We start from the raw sequence: 17,819 nt of genomic DNA on the forward strand, positions 1-17,819 counted from the left end.
AAACTTTTATTCCCGTTAAAACTAGTATCAACTAGTTATCAGTCGGAGCAGTTACAAAACTATTTTGAAAAAGTGAGCCAAAGTAATCGAGAAAAGTAATACATAGATCACTCGCCAAGGGGAAAGAAATTAAAATTAAATCCATAGGACCCGTAAGCCTATTTATCGCTCGATGTTCGAAATTCGATTTCGCGCTCAAATGCGCCATATCACGAATTATACCGAAAGAATTTTCATCGCGGTTTTATCGCCGAAGGGAAGAACATCGGTCGTCATGTAAACAGCCGCTCTGCGGTGACGGTAATGAAAATGCGCCTTTGACAATGTCGTTCGTCATAAAATAATCTTAGAAACGCGGAACCCGAGGACGCGAGTCTTCTCCTCCGAGTCTCTCAAATAACGTTCCCCCGAGCGTTTGTTCTTTTCTCTCGCCGGCTTCCTCCCCCCGACTACCACCTCTCCGACGTTCCTTACTCGCTCCTTGCTCGGCTGGTCCGAGCAGGGCAGGCCACTCTTTTACTTCCTAGCATCCGCTACGGCAATTCCAGAACCTCCAGAAATGGAATTTATTTTCCCTCTCGACTTAGGAGCTACGACTTCGGTGATTTACCGATATGATTCCGAAGAGGGGAAGGAAATGACGGACGAGAGAGGTCGAAACACGAGAGGTGGTCGCGACGACGATATCGCTTTACTTTTATAACGTTGCGTTTACCGGAGAGGGACCGACAGATGACTTTTCCGGGACTTCCCACCTTTTTTTTTTTAGACATTGGATTTTATCTATCTTTTCATTAAAAACTTTCAGCTATTCTCTCGAATCTGCTTCGGAACTAAATTGCGCTTTTCTTCTGTTAGTTCCAGAGTTTACGAACTACCTCGATATATTTTGTTTCCCGAACTTACGATACGATTCTCTTCCTGCGCGCCGACTTTCCGCCACGGTTTAAAACCGTGTCCGTCACCATCCGAAAAGCCATCCAACGAGCAACGAAGATACACGCTGGGAACCGCGTGTATTCTTGATCCGCTCTCACGGCGCCAATATATCGAAAATCAATATTTAATGCGCCGACGGCGATTTATACTTAATTATCGGTGATAAATCCCACAGTGTGCTCGGCATCGCGACGTGGAAAATCCGCGAGACGACCGTCGAACCGTACCTTCACGGCCGTCCTATCCTCGATCGTCGCTTAATTCCACGGCTTCGTTGCTAGGTATCCGACGTAATTTCGCAACGGCGGAGATTACCTGCGCGGAACGAGAACCGGCTGCGAAATGGACCGACCGACTTCCGAGTATGTAGAGGGACGTGGAGCTACGTACGTAGCTAGGTACGTAGCTAGGTCGGTCGTTCGCTACCCGCCCGCTTCAATCTAAGACGACGTGGCGGAGCTGAACTAAGAGAGAACTAAACCGGTCCAGGGAGAACGCGCCGTGCAAAAACAGGAAATTCGTCGTCGTGAAAGCCGCATGTTGCGGAGCCTCGGGCAGAATCGCATTTTCGTGGCTGGTTCGTAGCTGCTATTGCTCTCGAAGTGCGCCACCTTCCTAAGAGGTGAGATCGATTCGGATGGTGGCCCCTCCCGGAACCTCTTGTTCCATGCACTTCCGCACTCGCCCTAATGCTCTCTTTGCACCATCTCCGTCTCTCTCTCTCTCTCTCTCTCTCTCTCTCTCTCTCTCTCTCTCTCTCTCTCTCTCTCTCTCTCTCTCTCTCCCTCCCTCTCTCCCTCCCTCTCTCCCTCCCTCTCTCTCTCTCTCTCTCTCTCTCTCTCTCTCTCTCTCTCTCTCTCTCTGTCTGTCTCTCTCTCCTCGTATGGGAGGCCTCTCGCTTGAATGGAGACAATACCCGTGAATGCGCTGACAGTTTCCCGCGATGTTGACACGCTGTTCGTCAAACATTCTAACGGGTTCTATCAGGCGTAAACGCGATTTCGCATTCGACATGCGAACTTTGTACTTAGGAGCTACGAGAGAAGAGGTACTGAGAACCCTCGGGCGATTATTCGAGCGCATAGATAAACTTCGACTCGATATACTCGTGAACGAGGACTCGTGCTGCTTGAAATTAGTCGGCGGATAAATGCAATCGGTCGATACTTTCGCTTATACATTGCGCTTGTGAAATAGAACAGAATATACTACAAACTAAAATGTTAATTATGCGATAAGATCAAATTACATTTACATTCAATAGATATATTTTTCTTCGTCTTTTATCACGTTTAGAACTTTGAAAACTCGACTCGATGACTAAGTCTATTGATTTTATTCCTTCCCTCAAACGTAATCTCAAACGTTATTTCGTAAATTTCGTTGTTCGAACTCGAGCTATGAAAGAGAAATCAAAACTTTGGCGATTCATGTACCGAGAGCGATGTTACGTCGGCGATGTAGAGATAGATCAGGTCGAGTCGTAAATGTGAATGTTATTGTGATTCGTTGTCGCATTTCACGACGTCCCTCTACCTTGCTATTATTCGACATTGCAGAGATCGATAAAGACCCAGAATTCGGAGATACAGAGGCAGAAGGAAAGCCAGGAAACGCGGAGGCTCTAACAACCTTTCGAGGAGGATTCACTATTCATCAAATGCCTTAATGATGTTTAACCTATGTAAATCGACATAATCGTGATAGATAAGATGTTGCGGAATTGCAGACGAGTGTGTACGCAGAAATGTAATTAGAACCATCGCATCCGTATAGCTTAATATGTATCTCGTGTCTAAATTCCGCATTATTATTCGCAGAGATTAAAAAGGTTAAAAAAGTAAAGATCGCGGACATCTCTTCAGATATCTTCAGATCTTTTTCTTATAAAAAGACAAAAAATATTTGCCGATAAAATTATAATAGGAATAAAAATTCAGTCGACGAGAATTTGTTAATTTTATCCTGATGCAGTCTCAACATATTTTATTTGGAAAAGAATGTTTAATACTTATTACTTGCTGTATACGCGGGCTTGCAATTGCGTGTGCCTTAAAATTATGCGACTATGAAATGATTATAATGCGTAAGCACGAGCGGCGCAATATGCTGTTCAACGATAACCGCATCTGACGCTCGTGTAATAACCGTATTATGTCGCGCTGAATATGAAGACACATAATTATAAACGTTCAAATAGGTATTCCCAAATCAGGGATTTCACGTTTCATCCAACGTGCTAATCTTGAAAAATTTATATAAAAAGATTTTTATGATAATTAACGTGGAGCTGTCGCTGTCGATTATCGGACACAAAGTCCGAAGAAGAGTCAATGTCGCGTATCTCTCTATAGTTCTCGAATTGATTTAATTCGCGTGGTTTCCCGCGTATGCAAAGCTTCGGGTCATTGGCGGTTAAAGTGCGAAGAGTCAATTTTCCCGGCAGTAACGTATTGTTGTTGATCATATATTCACCGTACATGTCAATAGATGATAATTATATTGGCGCGTATCCTATCTCGCGTCATATCGCGTTTATATTTTTATACCATACCAAAAGCTATTAAATTCTCGATCATCTCGTAACGTTGAAAAAAAAAAAAAAAAAAAAAAAAAAAGTAAAGTTAACCGCATTTCTCATTTCCCTTACATTTGGCACTTTTGGATTTTCAATAGACCTCAGTCGATAGATGATTATCGCGAGGAATAATTAACGGAGGTACGAACGTAGTGTCTTGTCGTTCCGTGATTTGCGGGCCAAATGAATGATCAACGCGCTTTAGTATCCTTGTGCTCGTGAGATGTATAGCCTTACATACTGTTCGTGTCACTTCGACGCGGATTCAGAAATGCAATCTCCACGTCGCGCGCGCCGTATGAGACATTGCCGACGTCGAAATGGAAACAATAGGTAAACGCCTCTCCTCCCGCCGAATTTTCAGCCGTGTATCCAACAACAATCGTAACGGTATGCCGATACCGACTGTGCACCTGTAGTGTACGATGTAGTTATGGGGAAGGGAGCCTCGCGTGCCGTCGCGTGTGCCGTGCGTGCACAACACGTCCCGCACCAGCGAATATATATACAATGTTTGCGAATATGCGCGAGCAACGCGGTGCCGCAACTCTACTCGAATGACGAGTGGTTCTAATCAACGTTACCGCTCATTACAGCGTTATATCGACGCGAACCGCGACGCGACGGCTAGGCAGACGATATATTCGTGCGTAGGATTGGCCGGATTATAGGAGCGGTGCGCAGGGTCAGCTGTACCATCCCCGACGTTTGCGGTAAGGGATAGTTTAATTACGTTGTTAACGATCAATTCGCAGCCGATTCGCCCCCCCCCTCCCCTCCCTCCTCCCCCTCTACAGCATACCACAATTATTTCCCCCTCCTCGATGCTAATGACGCCGAAGAAATGCCTCGTATGCGAGACAATGCGTCGGTAACGCGACGCTTTAGCGGAATTACGCGTATCTATACGACACATCGAATAGGAATAATAGATCTTCGTTTGCGTAAATCAATGATGACAAATTTCGCTGTACGATGTGACGCGCGCATCTGATACAGATGCGCTTTCTAGTTTGTGATGTAAATCCGTCGTGCAAAGAGCATCGCGCAAATCACGGTTAAGCAATCTGATTATGGATTATTCCGATTACGAAGGCGTAAATGAAGATTCGTACGTGACCTCTCATCGGATCGTGGCCGATGACTCGATGGAGGTATCAAGTAACCAGCGTCGATATCGGGCGCAATTTATGCTGTCGCTTTTCCATTCCGAGTCGCACGCTCATCTTTACGGAAAAGCGATGAACGCATCTATGAGAGCAAATACCGTCCGAGTACGTTTGTATGAGATTTCCTCTTTCGTGTCTGCGCGCGAGAGATGTATCACCGAGCCGATCCCGACGGGGAGGAAGAGGGGGGGGGGGTTGAGTTAAAGATTCTCGCGGACGAACGATATCGAATGAACTTTCGATTTATATCAACCCCATGCCGCGCGCGCGCGCATTTCCTTTCTGCCATGTCTCGTAATTCTTCGTTCAGATATCGATAGGGATATCCTGACCGACTTATGCTACGAGGGACGTCGCCATCGCCGCCGCCGCCGCCGCCGCCGCCGCCGCCGCCGCCGTTCCAGTAAAGTAAAAAAACGGACTTTAGTCCTCGAAAAGCTGACTCGATATCGTTCGTGACCGACGACGCGTGCAAAGCGGTCAAAGGTAAATGTATTTCGACTTTGTCAGCGAAAAACTCGCTCCCCGCACATGTTCCCCCACCAACAAATTCAACCGGCACAATTTTCGTCCGCGCGGCACGATCGCGAATCCGTATAGGATTACCGTCGGTCACATCCGAAAGCACATAGCCATGCTGGGGCTGAGATCCTATTAGACAAGTGACGCATAAAAAAGTACCTACGACGAAATAAAATGAAGTCGAAGCCTGAATGGAAGTTAGTTTCGGTGCTAACACGCGCGCGTGTGCACTTCCGCTTTCATCGGAATAAAAAAAATATTCTATTTTACGGAATAAAAGTTTTGATTCGCTCAGGATGCGCTTTGTAACGGGCGCCGGACTCTTCGCGTACTCACGGCTAAATTCACTAACGAACTCGTATAAACTAAAACAACTCTTGCCATCTCTCTATTAAAATAATTAAACTTGTTTTTAACTGCGGCTCCTTTCCGTCGCAGCGGTTATCAGGAAAGTTGACTCAACTATTTGTAGGAATTAAACAGGAGCGGAAAGAAGGAGAGCAAATGTTTTGAGCGACGGCGATCGCGCGTCATTACACCGAGTCTCAATTAAAAGGAAAGTAACGGCTGGCAATCGCCGAGTGTATTTTTCGCTTCGGCGAATATCGGAATAAAACTCGAAACACTTTCGCTCTCGTTTCACACTTCAAGAATTCCGTGCTTGGCTTTGGCAGTGATTTCCAATAAAAATTTCCAAAGACTTGGCAACCAACAAAATTCTTCGGGAGATCAATTTCCTAACTTGTTTCCGAGCCAAAGCAAGGAAACGACGCTACATTACTCGTACCGATCATCAAATCTTTATCTTGAGCGATGATTTCGATAATCCGATAACAGACTCGACTAATCGACTTTCCTTTCCTTATTCGTGAATGAAAAGGGAACACTATAAACCGGATGTTTATCTATGTTATTCATGTGGCGACTATATCGTTCGTACTGTTTCATGCTTACGCTCTTGAGTACTGCTTTCAAGAATGTATATATGTATATATGTACATGTGCAGGGTTTACATATATGCGCGGGATGTACTGGACATTCCTCTCTTGTAATCTTTCATCTACAGATAGTACAATCCAAACCAAGAATACTATCGATTGTTTCAGACTGGCAAATATCAATAACTTTCAAATTAATTTTATATTAACTTTTAAAATAAAAAATAGAGATTCTAACAGAAGAGACGACGTCTACCCGAAGGTCTCTCCGAAGAAATCGATACGTCAAAGAACTTGTAGGCGAAAGGTTTATGCGGTTTGCAATAGCCTGTACACACACACACACACACACACACACACACACACACACACACACACACACACACACACACACACACACACACACACGCACACACGCACACACGCACATTCGTACGCGGCATGTATATGTCAAAGTAATGAGAATATGTACCAAGGAACGCCCAGAAACAAGATAGCCGAGATGCGCTTTGCGGGCGCCGGAGGTCACTCGCCGGAAGTAGCTGCGAGCGCATGCTGTCACAGCGTGCGCTCGTTGGCACAGCTGCTGCGCTATCATCACATCGCTTGTATCATTCGGATATATCTCGACCTCTGCGAAGCGAGGTATGCGATTCTGAGGCATGGGAGACGGAAGTGGGAGAAGTGGGTGCCGTGAGAAAATAACTGAAATGAGTGACACGTGAGTACATATATCTTTCGATGATTTTGTCATTACGTCGATTAACGAGATCGACAAGTCGGGATAAGAATCGTCGATTAACAACGTGGCATTTCCTCACGGTCGCATTGAGTATCATTTCGGATAAATAAATAAAATTTTTTGTTTAATATTTGAGATATATATTTATTACCTTCTTACCTTTAAAATAATGTATACGTTTCATAATATCGGTTTAATTGCGGTGTGTATTTTAAAGCACAAAATAATGCAAGATTTTATAACGTATTATATATCACAGCTGCAACTCATTAGCATCGTTATTATTCATAGGTTGTCATTATCAACTCGCTTATAACGAATAAAATTATTATGCATTATGCGCGCTCTCTAAAATTTAACTGATCTCATTAGGGATTACCGTAATGGTCCGATAATTCGGAATTTTGATTCGTCAAAAGCGAATAGCAGATATTAAACTTCTTGCGCCGTGCTCCGTTGACAGTATGAGATGTTACTTACTTAACTTTTGCATTTTTTAAGTCTGTGTATCGTGTGGCAAAATCGAGACTCAAGTTGAGAATTTTGGCACATGGGTTACAGATTGAGGAAAATTGAAGGTGCGAGAGATGCTTCTTGACGCACGCAAAGTGCGTCACGCGGCGTGAAAACGAACGGAAAGCCACGGGGGACGCGTCGCGCCACCAAGGAAGCTCGACGGAGAACCCGACGGAGATTCCAACATCGTGTCCTTCCTGGGCGATACGTCCTCCGGTACGCAAATTGAAAAGGAATACTATCGCCGTAGTCTGTAATAAGAAGCGTCACCGTGTCGAAACAGCGCATAGCGGATGCATATTTGCATGACACAACCATCCAGGAAATTCTGTCGGGCGGCAAACGTTAAATAACGAAGAAATCCCGATGCAATTTCTCGTGTTCACGATTCACGACAACATACCGCCTCTCGCACGGCGAGTTTGCCACTACTCGTGTACAGAGCTCTCCAAGAATCCAAGATTATAACGCTCGCAGGGTTAGGTGAAAAGTTTTCTCGCTGTGTTTCTCCTTTGCGCGAATGAAGTAGAATAAAATCCGTGCGATTTTATTCAGACTTGTGTCACACAAAATGAGTTTTCGCCAGACAATGCGTAAACGCCGGCAGCCCTAATCTCGGGTTCTACCGCCCGACGTTCATTTCGCGTGTATCTCCTCTTATGTCCCATCACCAGCGCGCTCATTTCAATTTCATCTTGCGAAGAAACGCAGTCGCGCGACCCTAACCGAGCTTAAATCGGCTTAAGACGGCTTAAGGAGCGTACACGACGACGTTCCCTGTCTCGCACGGATCACTCGCGAAAGGATACTCCCCTCCCCCCCATCCCCCCCCCGTATTGATCTCTCCGTTGAGTATTCCCGGTGAAGCCTCAATTTAAATGGCAATTATCCGCGAGTGGAAAAAGTCGTTAGATTAAAAGTTATAGCTGCATCGAAACACGATGCTACACGAGCGGGTATACACTCGATTAGGCGTGTTTCGCGACCCCGAAATGGATTAGCGGAAAATTGCTTCCGTCGAATCTGCACACGCCGCACCGACCGTAGGCGCACACAAGATTGTCGCGCTTTTCCACGTCGCGTTGTCCACTGTAAATAAAACGGACATCAGACGGACTTATATCTACATTTATTACATTATTATTTACATTTATATTTACATGATCGAAATTGCGTGTTTCTCGAGAGCTTTTTCGAATCGCGATAAATGAAACAATCGAGTGTTACAAGTGCACAAACCGGTAGACTTTGCGGTAGATTTTGCGTATTCAGAGTATAATTGACAATTAGAATACTCTCTTCCACGAGAGGAGTTCATTAAAAGACTCGAGCTTTCGATCTGTAGGAACTGTGAAGTCGGGTTAAGCTTAACCGTACCTCCTCGGTACGGAACGCTCGCTTAATGGCGGTAACTAAGTGGTACTTTAGTGCCATAATTAATAGTAACATTTAGTGTCCCGTTGTAACGATAAATGTTGTAATTAGAGTAGGGCGAGCAGTTGGATGCGCGCGTGCACGGTATATTAGCGTTCTGTAACAGCTTGTTGTACACGCCGTTCGCCTTTCCAGTATGTTTATCCACATGCATCTGGTACACAATAACGACTTGTGCGAATCGCGCGCGACTAACGGTTTCGTCCTAACGAAACGCGTTTAACCGAGAGTAATCCGATTACGAGATTAATTATGGTCCGATTAACGACATTCTTTATACCGTAAAATTAACGTTGTTAATAAACCGAGGTATTGATACCTGTAATATTGCTATTAATAGCAGTTTACACGCGATACACGTTTGGAGCATAATTCTTTCAAAAACGCGCTCGCAGTCCGATCACATTAAATTATCCAATTTATCGTACGGTTCAACAGACATTAATTAAATCTAAAGGACACGCATTGTGTCCTTCTTTCGCAAAATACAATTATTCGTTCGAAAGATAGATATTTTAAGCCGTAACCCGCAATACCGTGATTTCATCAGCAATTAGAGTCAAATTAATTTAATAATTATTCCCTGGCAATGAGATAAAATACGAATTCATCGTACATGCATATATATATATATATATATATATATATATCGATATTTTAGCATTTGTAATATTTGAACAATGTAAAAAGGATAATATTAATATTTTTTTTTTTTAAACATTCGCTTCGCGCATTCGCAAAAGAGATTTTACATTTATGTAAAATTGTTACGCGACACGCGGTCACTTTTAGTTGTAATCAGCCTGAATATTATGACAGCGTACAAGTCACGAGAGAAATTGGATGCTTCCGCTGTGAGGGATGTTTGGATAAAACATTGGGGCGACTATTAGCACGGACGGCTGTTTAATCATCTTGGTGTACAATTTAATCGCGTAACGAACAGGACGACGGGGAGCTACTGGCTCTTACGCGGCTGGAACAAGGACCGGCCGGGACGTATTTCGTAAACCTCGTAAACGCGGCCCGGCCATTATAGTCCACCAGTGAGTCCAAATTTCACGCTCGATAAACAGCGAACACCACTGTTCGCGTGTATATCCGGCGATACCTGTGCTTGCCGAGCGCGACTGAGCTCGACTGCACCGCACCGCACCGCACCGCACCGCACCGCACCGCACCGCACCGCACCGCACTGCAATGCAGGGCTAAAGCCAACGTACAAAAAGAAATATCGAATCGAAATCGGTGAACCCGGAATGTATCGATTGTAGCGATTGTCGTTGTAGAAATCCGCGGTGGATGGAATCGGAAGAGCTTTCGCCATCGGGCCAGAAATCCGCGATACAATTATACGATTCGACTGCGCGTAGGCCGCACGTAACTGCGATTCCTTCCGAGACGCGCGGCAGAGCGAATGGACCCGAACGTCATTGTCGCGATTATCGGTTCCTTACACGACCGAGTCCTAAATGCAATTATAGAGCGAGGTACAATCAACCGCAACGGGTTTAACGCGAATATAATTCGCCGCCTCTGCCGGTTCTGTCGCGGTTCTGTTTGCGCGACTCGTTTTAATAAAGTGCAAATTCCGCGCGGTCGAAACTCGTAACTCTGTCCCCGGTGTCCCACGGACTCTCTCGCTCTTCCCAACGCGCGTATTCTCTCGTCCCCGGTATCTCGAGACATATTCCTAAAACGTGACTGCAATAATTGTAGTCTATTACTGGCCCAAATTATATGTACCGTTGCATTTCTTACGCGTAATCACGAAATAATTTCTCATTCGCCTACATCTCAGAGTTGAATAAGAAACGCGCGCGCGCGCGCGCGCGCGCGTCTGTCTAGAGACGCATGCAACGCAAGAAAAAAGAAGAATGTCCGCAACGTGTCTAGGTCTTACCTTTTCCGTCGCCGAGTTCCTTCGCACGTTGCGCCCCGAGTGTCACAGAGGACGTACATACCAGCCACCAAAACGTACGGAGCAACATCATTATCGCACACTCTTTACCGCGTATATTATAGTTACCGGGATGAGTTTCGTTATTATTTTTTTCTCGTCCGTCTTTTAGAGAGCTCGCGCTTCTACCATTCGCAGTTTCGACGTTCTGGCAGCCGCGAAGACAGATGACGATGTGTGACTTGAGTGTCAATCATCCGTGCGAACTCAAAAGACTAACATAACAAGCGTGTACGTTACAGAAATGTTCTTTGCTTTCGAGCAGACCGCCTATGATCAAACGGCAACGGGATGAGTGCGAAAACTGCGGAGTCGAATTGTCGATCGTCCGCGTTTCGCGTAATTAAATTCTTTGACTGTCCTCGAAAAAAATTTCGTCGCGTCGTCAAACATCAAACGTCTCGAAAATTTAAACGTGCGAATAAGCTGTGAATAAGCTTGACAGTGCGAATTGCTACGAGATTAATGACACATTTTGTCGATAACGATCAGCTTCTTAAGGATTTCAAATGCAAATCAGTTAGTCCGTTTTTATCAAATCTGATCAGAAATATCCAATTCGTTTCAGAAATATCGTTCTACGATCTCGAAGAAATTGACTTATCAATGTGACAGCTAACACTTGGATTAAACTTTATAGCAGGATATTATTCAGACTTTTATCACGACGACGAGGGTCTTGTATACGCGAAATCCACGAAAACCCGATTCGACTTCCAGAACCCTTAATAAAGTCGACACTCCTCCAGAGTAGGAAAGTAATAGATAGAGGAAGAGAATAGAGCTCCCCTGCGGGCACCCGGCAAAGAGGAGCAATCGTACGAGTTCTTGATGCTCGACTGCGCCTCTCTTATTACGATTCGCCGCTGCAGGCGCACAGACGGCAAAAAAAATACGAGACCGAGAAAATTCGGAGTGTCAATTATCTCTTGACACGACTAAATAATTCAATTGATAATAAAAATAATTGGATCTACCGATAAAATACTCCGCGATCAATCTATACGTCTTGAAATTAGTTAAAAAAAAAAAAAAAAAAAAAAAAAAACAAAAAAGTAAAGAAATGTATAAAGATTTTGCGGAAAGAGATAGAAGGAACCAACGGGAGAGTCTCGAGTTAGCTACCGCTTCGCGATAACACGCGAAAATCGACTGCTCTACTGATTCACTTCTCGCGTTAATCAGCGCGCGGCGCGAAACCTTACGAACTTCAGGGCAGCTGGGCTGGACCGATGATCGACGGCGAACGACGCGGGTGTCGTATGTAATATATGTACGTGTATGTACGCCCTTATGTATATCCAGCACTGATTACGAATACGAGTGCAGATGTATGCGCGTGCAATTCCGTCTGGACCGAAACTGAGCGGCGAACACGCGGCGCGCGAACGCGAATGCCCGGCGTGCAAGCCGAGACTGCGCCCTCCAACGTTTCTCTATAATACGCGTACACTCCTTCCCTCTCTCCCTAAATGCCCGTTCTCCCGCTACCGGCGGCACCCCTTGCACTAACCCCCTTTCCCCTGCGACCGAGACCGCCGCCCCTGACTTACCTCGAGAGTGCAATATCCCCCCCCTCTCTATCTCTCTCTCTCTCTCTCTCTCTCTCTCTCTCTCTCTCTCTCTCTCTCTCTCTCTCTCTCTCTGCTCTCGTTACCCTTTCTCCCGTGCCTCCTCGATAATTCCAGATTTCTGCAGCTGACCGAGATACAAACCGAGCCCGAGATACAGCCCTCAGCCCTGCATCCTGCGATCGCATTCTTCAGGATGGTAGAAGCTAAGGCAGCGTTTTTTATATCTTTACGATTATATTTCCTCTAACACACTCACTATTATTAATTTTGATTTTTATTATTAATATATTATTTTTAAAAAATTGTACTAAAATTGAAATTAACGTCTCGGAAAAACAATTTAAAAAATTTGTATGTTACTGATACTAATTTTGTTTATAATTACAAATTTTTGCAAATAAATATTGCAATATTTTTTAGTCGATAATAAATCTCAATTAGTACTCAATCAAAAATTTATAGAATTTTGTATTCTTATTACGAATAGAGAATTACATATATTTCAAGCATTATTGATATTTACAATTGATATGATATAAAGGATTTTCGTTTCACCATCGAGGAAAATAGAAAAAAGGTACTCCGTGATATGTAAAACATATCCATGAGACGATATCGAAATAATTGATAATGTTATTAACGGATGTGAATATTGTTTTTATAATGACGTCGATGAGAATAATATCCATATCTTTCTACCCGATATCGTAATATATACTCGTTGCTATCGGATAACTGCGCGCTGTTTAAATTCCCTACATGTATCCTATGTAATAAATCAGAAATATATAAAATCGTCATACTCTCCGTGATAGCACTACAACCTTCACGAGAGGCCGATAATTTAAAATCTGTAATGTATAATTCAAGCCTTTTCAATTTTAATTTCGATAACTATTGGATGAACAAATTTTTTTAAATTTAAATTTAATTATTTAACTGTGTCCAATGTATTTGTATTATTACTCTCTGACATATTACTTAAATATTATTAATATTTTCATATTATAAAACAATCATCATTATTTAACTTGTTTTCACGTAACTGGAAATAAAAAGAACATACGGTAGTAACTGGACACTCGATAAATTCGGTTGGTCAAGTGATCGGGATTCTGGAAACGTGTGCAGTGTGCGAACTAGCGACCTGGTGACTCGAATCCTTGATCGTTTGTCGTGTACTTTGATAGGTGAGGCGGTATGTGCTGCATGATCGAGTAACATACATGTATATCACGAAGAACGAAAGGCCAGAACGAAATGTTCCTCGCCTAATCAGCTTAACGTTTCTTGTGCTCGAAATTGTTCTAAATTTTATTACGGAGGTCATCGAGAGATCGTGTTTAACTCTGGCTGAATCATTTGACTTTTCTTTCGACTTTGTGTTTTTCGTATAAAATCCTATAAAATCGTAAGTTGTGCCCAAACATCTTGGGCTAAAGAAACATCGAGTCTGAAATTTGTTGGAGTCTGTCACTAGAGAGGCAGTGTGGTAAGTCTTAGACATCTTGCATGCGGTAAATAAAATGAATCTCTTTACATACTGGATGTTTTCTCCCCGTCACTATAGAGAATTCCGGATTCCTATATCTCAGTTGTACTGCACACTCGTTGCCCGCTCAGCAAGAAAACTCTCAAAGAAGATTCGAGTGGAAACGTGACCCGATAACATCGTTCTCGGATCATTTTGTCACGCGAGCGTGAAGATCGATTTATGCTTTCGTATTTTATGCATTACGGACAGCTTTTACAGCCTTAGAATTCGTCGAAATTTTTCGAGACACGGGACACAACATGCATCGCTGTGTCGCCTACAAACTCTTTTTTTTTTCTAAGGCATATCGATAAGAAGTAAAAATAGTTTCGAGTTGTTTATCGTTTAAATCGACGAAAAAGACGTAAATAGCTAACTTTCCGCTTCCAAAAATATTCCGCGACTATTCATAGAACGTAAGAACTAAGAGTCTCGATTGCACAAAAGAAACATAAATATCAAGTTTTGCGAATGCGTACGTTTTGGTCGAATCGTACGCATATATCTCCAGAACTATAAACTTAATTTCCGCTCGTTTAATAGAAAAATATCAATTATTTCCGATCATTAACAATGTGATTTGTTATTCTTTGGCTCGGGAGAAGGCAAAAGCAAAAGCTATGTCGTTCTCCTCCAACGAGTGGGCGTACGTACGTTTCGGAACAACCAAGTTCTTCGGATTATCGACACGGCATGACCGAGATATCGCCCGTGACAAAGCTATCCGCCAACATAAAACCATTTACGTCGCGTGAGCTCGATGACTTTAGATTTTTACTGGCAATCGCAGACAGTCCTCGTCGACCTCCCTCGTCGCTCTCTAAAACAACGACTCCCGCTGCACTCCCGCACTCGAAGGCAAACTCCTTTACCAAATCTTTCGGTGTGAGTCACGATCAGAGTGTTGAGACGGCAGAGCGAATCTGCGCTCCTTTTGAGAGTGACAGCAAATATAACGCAACCCGATAGATAGCGTTAATTAAATACCGGTGGGTGAATCGCCGGACCGGATGATTTATCGCGTCCGCTCGTCTTCCATTTCTCTCAACGTTCCGTAACCAGATCAAAAGACTGAAAGCACCACGCGAGACGAGATCACGGAGTAAGCCGTGATAAATTCAACGTCCCGCGGATGCTCGGACCGGCCATAAATCGAGATCGTTCTCGTGGCGTGGCCGCGTTTCCTGGATGCCGATCGATGTAACACGCGTAGGCCGCCCTACGGTACACCGTGTGTATGTTTACGATGTCTTTCGGCGATAACCAACCGCGAGATTGTAAAATACGAGTCTTTTTGCCGAAATGACCGCGGTTGATTTAGGTTTTCGAAATGGAAATGGCGCGTAAGGGCTACACGTGCAAAAAAAAAAAGAAAATGAATAAATCGAAGAGAAAAAATGGGCGGTTCATCGGAGTTTTCGCAAAACTTTTCATCCGCGCGTGTTCTTTTGAAACGCGGTACAACGTTAAAACCCCGCTAAGACCCAACTCGCTTTTAAATTTCTCGCGAAATGAATCAGATAGTCTGCTTTCTGCCTCCATTATCGCTTCTTACGGAAACGAGGTTCCCTGGAGGATTCGAGCGTTAACTTCTTTCGGATGCAGATAAGACGCGATGGAAACGTAAAATATAAACGCAATGGTATGAATTCCTAATAGCGTAATAAACGTCGGGATCTTAAAGGACTTTGTGCGCGACTCGAGAGAGTGGATGACGATGCATTTTGACACCCCGACAGGTGAAACGCGTTTGCTATAAAAACCGACGAACTCTATTCTACGTGGATACGTAACGCGGAGATGTGCTCTCTTACTTAGAAAATACGGTGCCGTCATTGCCACTAGGCAAACGGTTTACGTTTGAACTAAGAGCTCAGCCCGTTTGAGCGTAAACTCGATTTTCGTTGTAACTCGTCATAATGCCGAATGCGTTTCGCGAAACTCGATTTGCGTACGGCACTTCGTTGGAGGATCCGATGTCACGAGAGACTCGGTTTCGAGTATTTTCCTTCTTTGCTCCCGTCTTTCAAAAAAAGAAGTGAAGTAAAGAGGTAGGTGGATCGGTAGCGAGACCCGTCACCCTCCGTTCCCATTAGTGTTTATTGTTTGTACTTCGTCGCGTTACCTTCCGACGTGCCAGCGGCGATCGATCTGGCCTACAATTGCGCGCGTCCCTTGAACAGAGGCTCTACAGAACTCTAGCGGTCGTCCGTAGTTATAATTTGCACTTCCGGCAATCGCGAGTAGATCGGTATAACCGATCGGCTACGCTAAAGCGATTGTCGATCGATCGGTCGATCAGTCGGTCAATCGGTCGGTCGAGCGGTCGTTCGGTCGGTCGGTCGGTCGGTCGGTCGGTCGGTCGGTCGGTCGGTCGGTCGGTCGGTCGGTCGGTCGGTCGGTCGGTCGGTCGGTCGGTCGCTGATGAGAGCGCGAATATGCGCTGAGCGGCAAACGACAGTGAACGGGTAGCGATCGTGGTGGCCAGCGATACGCTCGCATCCAAACTTCGTTTGGCTGTTTTCAAACAGGGTGTATAATAAATTCGATTAGCCACGGCCGGCGAATCGTTCGGCCCGTGTACATGGTACATCGAATTTGTCACGATTGATAGTTCCCGGTCCTGGTCTACGGTCGCGTCACGCAGGAAAAAATGATTGATTACGCTATCCATGCATTATTGTTATGCGCGCGCGGCAATACCAGAAAGCGTTCCATTAAACCATTACGTGAGAAAAATTAACGTTTTCGCCCGTGATCGATCGAGCATTTCCGCTAAATCGAATCGAGAAGCGTTTCGCGCGTCGTTCTCGATGTCATTCGTGCCGATCATAATTTCGAGACGATTTCCTGTCCGATTCTGTCCTCGCCAGATAACGGATGATATATCTGTAAATCTCGTCGTGAATCCGTCAGTTATCATTATCACTCAAGTAGCATCAAATTGTCAACTTTATAACTATGTAAATACGGTTTTTAAGCTACACTCAATTACATTATATCATATTTTATTACGACATGTTCGCTTTAGAATCGCACTTTTATTCTCTGATAATTACGTTATAGGATAAAAGTTTCGATTGTATTTATTCTCTTGGTCAACAGGCTTAAAGCCAACCGATGAACTTTGCAGATTATCCCGTTTATATGATAAATATAACGCTCTATATTAAATCCCACAACTATTCTTACAGATGCATTGGGAAACCCGGATATGGTACTCTATGTTCGCGCAGGAAAACATTATCGATGTCGGACTACGTTATTCCGGACTGTTCCGAGGAAGTAGGTCGAAGGATAAATAAGCATTAACGAGAAGCAAATAAAATATGGCGTTTGTACTCCACATGTAGAACAATATTACTACCGGTTATTGGATTTTAGACTGGAAGATAACGAGTAGTCAGAAGCGCGATGAAATAGTTAATAAATCATTTCAGCATTCCTGCCCGCAATTTCTAGAATCTTTTATAAACATCGATTATTCTCCCCAAGATCTTTATCAAAATTGGTTTACATCTACATGATGAATGGCTATAAAATGGAAAATGCGGAAACATTCCGTGCGGGCAATTATTGTTTTTCACACCGCTCAGGCGTCAGAAGCGGAGGCTAAAGTTCTCACTCTCATATCCTCGACCAAAGAAGCTCGCGGGATTGAATGGCAACCATGAAAACCATCAAGGCTAAAACTTTTTCTTTCTTGAAACGGAAATAATTTGAATAGTCGCTACGATGACGAGAAACTTTTTCCGCGGGTAGTTCTGGAGTCGGCCGCATATTATTATCAGGTTCAGAGGTCCGTGAACCATCAAACTCCTTCTCTCTCTCTCTCTCTCTCTCTCTCTCTCTCTCTCTCTCTCTCTCTCTCTCTCTCTCTCTCTCACACACGGTGATCTTTATCGATTCGAC

General features: G+C 44.1%; 1 protein-coding gene and 1 long non-coding RNA gene across 3 annotated transcripts in view; one reads left to right on the forward strand and one right to left on the reverse strand.

The window, feature by feature from the left end:
• Sol1 (CUB domain-containing protein Sol1) overlaps positions 1-17,819 on the reverse strand; it is a 233,314-nt gene that overhangs the window by 78,382 nt on the left and 137,113 nt on the right. The window lies entirely within an intron of this gene.
• LOC148936163 (uncharacterized) lies at positions 1,741-17,360 on the forward strand. Its single transcript, XR_016139968.1, has 2 exons — positions 1,741-4,230; positions 17,102-17,360. It is a non-coding gene; the product is annotated as an uncharacterized LOC148936163 (long non-coding RNA).

Source organism: Pogonomyrmex barbatus, unplaced genomic scaffold, assembly GCF_055798465.1.
Source record: "Pogonomyrmex barbatus isolate J1 unplaced genomic scaffold, ASM5579846v1 scaffold3, whole genome shotgun sequence".
In the NCBI taxonomy this organism is placed as follows: Eukaryota; Metazoa; Arthropoda; class Insecta; order Hymenoptera; family Formicidae; genus Pogonomyrmex; species Pogonomyrmex barbatus.